Raw genomic sequence first — 9,479 nt, 5'->3', positions numbered from 1 at the left:
GGGCGAGCGGCGGCGGCGGGCGCCGACGTGACACGTGTCATGCCCTGGTTGGTCTGGGGCGGTGAGCGGACGTGTCCGGCCCAAATCGGACACGTCCGGCGGCGGGGAGAGAAGCTAGGCTAGGGTTTTTACCCGGATTTGGAGGGGGAGATGCATATTTGTAGGTAGAGGGAGCTAGGAGTGTCCAAATGAGGTGTAGTTTTCGCCCACACGATCGTGATCCAACGACGGAGAGCATGGAAGTGACTTAGATGGGTTATTGGGCTGTTTTGGAGGGGTGTTGGGCTGCAACTCAAAAGAGGCCTTTGCGGTTATGCGGTTAACCGTTGGAGTATCAAACGAGCTCCAAATGACCCGAAACTTGACAGGTGGTCAACCGGTGGTATACCAGGGCCACTTGGCAAGGCTCGGTCCATTCCGAGAACATTCAACACCCGCACACGAAAAGAGACAAGAGGGGTGCGCCGGTGCATGTGGGAGTGTCGGATTGTGAAACGGACAACGGGGAAAATGCTCGGATGCATGAGATGAACATGTATGCAAATGAGATGCACATGATGACATGATATGATATGCATGACATGAATAAAATGCAAAACAAAAGACAAAACCCAACCACGGAGGGAATATCATAACACATAGCTGAAAATGGCAAGAGTTGGAGTTACAAAGATGGAAAGTTACATTCGGGGTGTTACAACACTCCACCAGTACAAGAGGATCTCGTCCCGAGATCTAGGACTGAAAGAACTCCGGATATTCGGAACGGAGGTGATCCTCGCGCTCCCAGGTGGCTTCTCGGTCGGAATGGTGTGACCACTTCACTTTCAGGAATTTGATTGACTTGTTGCGAGTCTTGCGCTCGATTTCTTCGAGAATAGCAACGGGGTGCTCATGATAAGAGAGATCTTCCTGGAGGTCGATTTCTTCGAAGTTGATAGTGCGCTCAGGAGTCTTGAAGCACTTGCGAAGCTGTGACACGAGAAACACATCGTGCATGTTCACAAAGTTGGACGGAAGCTCAAGTTGATAGGTGAGGTCGCCTCTTTTTCCAATGATCTTGAAAGGACCCACGTATCTAGGGGCAAGCTTCCCTTTGATACCAAAGCGACGAGTGCCTTTCATTGGAGAGACGCGGAGGTAGACATGGTCTTCGATTTCAAAAGCCAAGTCACGGTGCTTGCTATCATACTAACTCTTTTGGCGGGATTGCGCGACTTTGAGATTCTCACGAATGACTTTGCACATTTCTTCGGCTTCTGTGATCAAGTCGTTGCCAAGAAGTTGGCGTTCACCTGTCTCAGACCAATTGAGAGGAGTACGACACTTTCTGCCATAGAGAATTTCGAATGGGGCCTTGCCCAAACTCGCTTGGAAGCTGTTGTTGTAGGAGAACTCGACATATGGAAGACAATCTTCCCACTTCATACCAAAAGAGATGACACAAGCCCTGAGCATATCTTCAAGGATTTGATTGACTCGCTCGACTTGGCCACTTGTTTGAGGATGGAAAGCTGTGCTGAAACGAATGTTGGTGCCCATGGCCTTCTGAAAGGAGTCCCAGAACTTAGAAGTGAAGATGCTTCCACGATCTGAAGATATCAGTTGTGGAATACCGTGCAAGGAGACGATTCTGGAGGTGTATAGCTCTGCCAGCTGAGCTGCTGTGATAGATTCTTTGATAGGAAGAAAATGAGCCACTTTAGTAAGCTTGCCAATGACAACGAAGATAGCATCATTTCCACGCTTGGACTTAGGGAAACCAGTCACGAAGTCCATCTCGATATGGTCAAACTTCCATTCTGGAATAGCAAGAGGTTGGAGGAGACCACCTGGTCTTTGGTGTTCTGCTTTCACCCTTCTGCAGACATCACATTCATTCACGAATTGAGAAATCTCTCGCTTCATTCGAGTCCACCAATATGACTGCTTGAGGTCATGGTACATCTTTGTACTTCCAGGATGAATGGATAGGAGGGAATTGTGTGCCTCATTCATGATGACTTTCCTCAGATCACCTTTAGGAACCACAATTCGATCCTCGAAGAAAAGAGTATCTTTGTCATCCAAGCGATATCACTTGTATTTGGGAATGCCCTTGTCTATACCACGTTTCACCTTCTTCACCATGGTATCCAGGAGTTGTGCCTCACGAATTTGATCTTCCAAAGTAGGAGAGACTATGAGGTTGGCAAGAAAGCCTTGACGAACAACATGAAGATTCAGCTTGCGGAAGGCTTCACAAAGATCCGGTTGAAATGGCTTGGGAATTAGACTGTTGCAATAAGCCTTTCTGCTCAGAGCATCTGCAATCACATTCGCCTTGCCAGAAGTATATTCAATACTCGGATTGTACTCTTGAATCATTTCGACCCATCGAGTTTGCCTGAGGTTAAGGTTGGGTTGAGTGAAGATATACTTGAGGCTCTTATGATCGGTGAAAATGTCCACTTGCCTTCCCAATAAGAGATGTCTCCATGTTATCAATGCATGGACAACTGCCGCCAACTCAAGATCGTGAGTGGGGTAGTTCTTTTCGTTGGGCTTCAACTGACGAGAGGTATAGGCCACAACTTTTTTCTCTTGCATCAACACAGCACCGAGACCTTGAAGGGAAGCATCACAGAAAACTTCGAATGGCTTGGATTCATCAGGAGGAGTCAAGACAGGAGCTGTGACTAGCTTCTCTTTGAGGGTATTGAAAGCAACGTCACACTCAGGCGTCCAGACATACTTGACATGCTTCTGGAGGAGGTTGCAAAGAGGCTTTGCAATCTTAGAGAAGTTCTCAACGAATCTTTGGCAATAGCTTGCAAGACCAAGAAAACTACGGAGCTGCTTGACATTCTGAGGAGTTTCCCAATTCACAACTGTAGACACCTTCTCGGGATTAACAGCAATGCCCTTGTCGTAGATGATGTGACCAAGATAAAGAACTTCATCAAGCCAGAACTCACATTTGGAAAACTTCGCATAGAATTGATGCTCTCTGAGCTTGTCGAGGACCAATCGCAAATGTTTGGCATGATCCGACTTATTCTTGGAGAAGACCAAAATATCATCGAGATACACCAAGACGAATTCATTGGTGTAGGGGTTGAAGATAAAGTTCATCATGCGAGAGAATGTTGGAGGAGCATTGACAAGGCCAAAAGACATGACAGTATATTCATAAGAACCATAGCTTGTTCTGAATGCTGTCTTGGGAATATCTTGTTCACGAATGCGAATCTGATGATAACCCATACGAAGGTCAAGCTTGGAGAATACTTTAGCACCTTTGAGTTGCTCGAAAAGCTCATTGATGTTGGGAAGTGGATACTTGTTCTTGATTGTCTTCTTGTTCAATGGATGGTAATCGACGCAAAGTCGGTCCGTGCCATCCTTCTTCTGGACAAAAAGAACTCCACAACCCCATGGAGATGAACTCGGTCTGATCAAACCCAGACGCTCTTGTTCATCGAGCTGTTTCTTCAATTCCTTCAGCTCCTTGGGTCCAAGCTTGTAAGGACGCTTGCAAACGGGTTCAGTTCCAGGCTCAAGATCAATAACGAACTCGACTGGCCGATGAGGAGGCATACCCGGAAGCTCTTCTGGAAAGACATCTTGGTACTCACAAACGACTGGAATTTGAGAAATAGCATCCAACTTGCCCTTCTCATTGAGAGAAAACAACCGAATGGTTTCATCACGAGCGGCATAGATGATAACATCCCTAGAAGGGTGTGTCAATTGAATTTTCCTGGCAGCACAATCAAGCTGAGCCTTGTGCTTAGAAAGCAAGTCCATCCCGAGAATTAGATCAATATCAGAGTCGCCAAGAACAACTGGAGAAGACATAAATTTATAGTCACCCATCTTGATGGAAACATCCGGAACCATGGAGCTTGCGTTCATGAATTTACCCGGAGAGACAACTGATAACGGTCTAGGCAAAACTTGAAAAACCATCTCATGCTTAGATGAAAAAGGTCTTGAGATGAAACTATGCGATGCACCAGTATCAAATAAAACTTTTGCAGGAATATCATTAACTGGAAGATTACCCATGATCACATCTGAAGAATCCTCTGCCTGAGCTGCATTCAACATGTTGACCTTTGCAAACTTGGAATTATGCTTGACCACAACATTGCTTGAAGATCTCACAGGAGGAGGAGGAGGAAGGCGTCTTTGATTGAAGCATTTGTTCACATAGTGACCTTTCTGCTGGCACTTGTTGCAAGTCACTTCTGAGAGCGGACGATGATAAGGAGCATTTGACCTTGGAGCTTGAGACTGAGACTTGTTCTGATAGCCTGGGTTGGGTGGGTGGGAAGATCCGCGACCACCTAAGTTCTTCTGTTGGTAGGGCTGACGGAATGGAGGAGGAGGAAGGTAGAACTTCTGCTGCTTAGCTGCCACTTGTGAGGAAGAAGAAGACTGCACTACATCCCTGATTCTCTTCTTAGAAGCCTCACACTTGAGCTGAGCACCTTCTTGCTTGAGGGCCATATTGTAGAATTGATCAAACTGAGTAGGCTCAACAAGAACGAGAGCTAACTGCAAATCCTCTCTAAGGCCACCTCTGAATTGATAGATCATACTCTTCTCATCAGGAACATCTTGCTTAGCGAAGCGAGCAAGTTTCTGAAACTGCTTGTTGTATTCATACACTGACATGTTGCCTTGCTTGAGATTGCGGAACTCCTCACGCTTGCTCTCAACAACACTGGTAGGAATGTGGTGAGCTTTAAAGTCCCGAGAGAAGTCAGTCCAAGTAATCACTCGACCTCCTCTGGAATCCTTGTATTGCTGGAACCAATCAGCAGCTTGATCCTTGAGCTGAAAAGAAGCGAACTTGACATAGTCCTCAGGCCTGACATTGCTGCATTCAAAATGCTTGTTGATATCCATGAGCCAATCATCGGTGTCTGTGGCTTCGGCACAGTAGCTGAAAGACTTCGGCTGATTTGCCAGGAACTGGTTGAGGGTAGGAAATTGAGGCTGATGATTGAACTACCCTTGACCTTGATTCCCTTGGTTGCCTTGGCCTTGGTTGCGCTCTTGCATGAGCTGAATCATCATCTGGGCATTGGCGTTTGTGGCTGCCATCAAAGCTTGCCATGCCTTCGGAGGCGGAGGTGGAGGTGGAGGGTTCGCCTGACTCCCATCATTGCGATCCAGATTCTGACGCGTTGGCGGAGCCATCCTAAAGAGGGTGACATTCGTTAGCATCTTGATAGACAGATAGACAAGTTGAATCAACGGATAGAAATTGCAACATATAGTCTTCACAATAAACATTCGAACAAGGATGAACGAATGAATTCCAAAGCAAACATCACATGTCCATTAAGGTGAGAAGCCACTTGATAAGAGATTGATGAATGAAATAAACAAGGTACAACTGGAACAAATACGTGGTAAGAATTACCCAATCACAAACCAAATACCTGCGGGAAGAAATGCTAGAGCTACTTGAATCCCACCTATAAACTCCTGAAACTTTCTGGTTATGCAATCAGGTGTTGGGGATACAGGGGAAGCAATATATCTCACCCAAACTAACAATCCCTACATCCAACTGTATCCATCCGTCAACACATAACCAAGAAACCTTTGGAAATCGTGTACCTCAACCTTCGAAAAGCATCCGTTATACGAGTTATGGCAATACTCCCGAACTCCCGCCCTAGTACTGGGTGGCGTCGAGGTTATCTCACCAAAAACTGCATAAAAGAGATTTTCGATGTCGGCAAAACTCAGGTATTCCAGAACTGCAATGATTAAATTGTGACGACAACACCTCGGAGCTCAACTCCCCGGGTCAAAGCCACATAATAGACAGGAGGCACCAAGAACAATGTTCTCGTCACAAAACCATCGGAACGATTCCAAGATACCCGCGAGATCCTAAAAAAATTAGTGAAATTTGAGGAGAGGAAAGTCAAAACATCCACGTCAGGAGACCTCACCAGAGCGACGAAGGGACTGAGGAGTAAAAAGAATCCTACTCTCCGATATATATAATCCTAAGACTCAAAACATTTTTGTTCTAGACTCAACATCGCCAGCAAACAATCAAGCAGGGGGCTCCTAAGTCGGGGATGGCTCTGATTACCAACTTGTAACACCCACGATGCGGCTATATCTCCCACGTGTCGAAGCACGACTTAGAGGCATAACCGCATGGTGGTTCTGTCGCAAGAAGGGTCATCTTCACACAATCCCATGTAATGAACAAGAATGGGATAAAGAGAGTTGGCTTACAATCGCCACTTCACACAATACATAATTAAGATCATACATCATTCAAATACACTCATAGACCAGCTACGGTCAAATTCAAAAGAAAAGGAGACAACCCCAAATGCTAGATCCCCGATCGTCCTGACTGGGCACCACTACTGATCATCTGGAAACGATACATAGTAACGACCAAGGTCCTCGTCAAACTCCCACTTGAGCTCGGTTGCGCCATCTGCGCTGGTATCCTCGGCACCTGCATCTGTTTTGGTAGAATCTGTGAGTCACGAGGACTCAGCAATCTCACACCCGTGAGATCAAGACTATTTAAGCTCATAGGTAGGAAAAGGGGTAATATGGTGGAGCTGCAGCAAGCACTAAGCATATATGGTGGCTAACATACGCAAGTGAGAGCGAGAAGAGAAGCAACGCAACGGTCGAGAAGCTAGAAGCGATCAAGAAGTGATCCTGAAACTACTTACGTCAAACATAACTCAAACCGTGTTCACTTCCCGGACTCCGCCGAGAAGAGACCATCACGGCTACACACACGGTTGATGCATTTTAATGAAGTCAAGTGACAAGTTATCTACAACCGGACATTAACAAATTCCCATCTGCCTCATAACCGCGGGCACGGCTTTTGAAAGATAATATACCCTACAGGGGTGTCCCAACTTAGCCCATCATAAGCTCTCACGGTTAACGAAGGATATACCTTCTCCCGGGAAGACCCGATCAACCTCGGAATCCCGGTTCGCAAGACATTTCGACAATGGTAAAACAAGACCAGCAAAGCCGCCCGATGTGCCGATAAATCCCGATAGGATTCGCACGTATCTCGTTCTCAGGGCACACCGGATTGTCCAAACTTTTGATAGGCCAGCCCAGAGTTGCCCCTGGTGGCCACCGGCGGTTGACAGGTTGGACCAACACTCGAAGGAGCACTGGCCCAGGGGGTTAAAATAAAGATGACCCTCGGGCTCGCGAAAACCCAAGGGAAAAAGGCTTAGGTGGCAAATGGTAAAACCAAGGTTGGGCCTTGCTGGAGGAGTTTTATTCAAAGCGAACTGTCAAGGGGGTCCCATAAATCACCCAACCGTGTAAGGAATGCAAAATCAAGGAACATAACACCGGTATGACGGAAACTAGGGCGACAAGAGTGGAACAAGTCACCAGGCATAAGGCCGAGCCTTCCACCCTTTACCAAGTATATAAGGTGCATTAATTAAACAAGAGATAATGTGATATCCCAAAATATCCATGTTCCAACCAGGAACAAACTTCATCTTCACCTGCAACTAACAACGCTATAAGAGGGGCTGAGCAAAAGCGGTGACATAGCCAAACAACGGTTTGCTAGAACAGGATAGTTAGAGGTTTGACATGGCAATGGGAAGGCATGATAAACAGTGGCAGGTAGAGCTAACATAGTGATAGAGCGAGTACTAGCAAAGCAAAGATAGAAGTGATATCGAAGGTATGGTCATCTTGCCTGCAAAGTTCTCGGAGTTGTCGAAGGCTTGATCCTCGTTAGCGTACTCAACAGGTTCCTCGTGCACGTACTCGTCTCCCGGCTCTACCCAAAGCAAGGACACAAGCAAAGGAACCACAATAAATCATGGTGCAATGCACAAGCAACATGATGCAATACATGTCATGATATGCGAGATGTGATATGCAATGCGTATGCGTGCTCCGGGAGGAAAAAGGATGAACAAGGCATCAACTTGGCAAAACAAGTATGCCGCTGGAAAGATGAGATGATTTCGGTTGAAATCGATATGAAGATCACCGGAAACGGATGCACGGTTTGCAAATGGCAAGCACATGACACAAATCTGTGATTAACAGCACGATGCTACTTAGCATGCAACAAGAAATTATGCTACAACACCCCAACATAAAAACAAAGCATATGGCAGTGATCTACAGGAGATGCTTAGCAAAAGAGGAACACTGAGCTATGGCTAAATCACATCATAACAGGTTCAAACAAGCATGGTGAAAATGCAAAAAAAATATCAGCTAGGACATTGGCATAAACAGCATCACGAAGCAACGTTCAGAGCAAGTTATCCGAATGCTACAGGAACCTATAATAGCAAACAAGACATGGCATGAGTCTACTCAAAGCATAGATCAAAAGTCCCTTACTGACCATAAGCCAAAAAGGATCAGAAAATATGATGGCACCCATGTGAACATAGCAAGTTCCGTTAACAGATTCAGCAAACAGAGCATGGCATTGACAGAATTACGAAGGCACCTTCGCAAGCTCGATGCACTCACTACAGAGCATTTCATGATAAACTAAGCATACATCCATCAAGAAGACATGACATAGAAGCTATACATGGCAAGAACAACATCATAGCATACACGGATCAACTACAACAACCTTGGCAAAATTGAATAACATGTAAACAATCTGCCAGGAAATATTTTGAAGCAAAAGTAGAGCACGAAAATGACATGCTAGACTACTCCATAATTGCAACCAGGTGCTGGGATGGATAGAGCATAACCATATGTTCAAAACACCCTTACTGAAGTATCTCAAAATATGCATGGATCTCTCTGTAGCCTCATGTTTACATGGCCTCAAAATATCAGCAGAACAGGGACTAAAATCAGCAATATCACGAAGCCTAGTTTGCATGCTTGTGCTAGTCACCACATTGATCACAAAAATACATGGTAAACACCTCTGTAAAGAAGACATGGCATAGTTCAAAACACATGTAGGGCTCAAATACATAAGGTGCACACATCAATCATGGCAAAAATGACAAAAGTGCATGTTCTGATAAGAATCTGAAACTAACATTATGAAGCACTCTTCCAACAGCCTTTCGGGCAACAAGATGAGCTCAAATGAAAATGATGCAATGGGATGAAATGATGTACTCTTTGAGGCGAACAATTCGGTATGCTACACGCCCAAAACGGAGCCACGAGTGCAAAGTTATGGTATGATGAACATGCAACAAAATTAATGCCAGAAAAGGACTTAGGGGATTTCGGGGAAGAGGAAAGTCAACCTAGTCTCAGATCTGATCTGGCTCAGGGCGCGCGGGTCGAGACGGCGCCGGAGACTCGCCGGAGAGGACGGAGAGGAGCTCGGGGAAGGCCGGAGGAGAGGCCGGGGCGGCCGGATCCGGGCGCTGATCGAGGCGGCGCCGAACGCGGAGGCGGGAGACGACGGAGCGCGGCGGCCGGAGGCGCGGTCGGCGAGCTTTGGAGGAGCG

This window comes from Triticum dicoccoides, chromosome 3B (genome assembly GCF_002162155.2).
Source record: "Triticum dicoccoides isolate Atlit2015 ecotype Zavitan chromosome 3B, WEW_v2.0, whole genome shotgun sequence".
Taxonomy (NCBI): domain Eukaryota; kingdom Viridiplantae; phylum Streptophyta; class Magnoliopsida; order Poales; family Poaceae; genus Triticum; species Triticum dicoccoides.
This window is presented reverse-complemented; position numbering follows the sequence as displayed.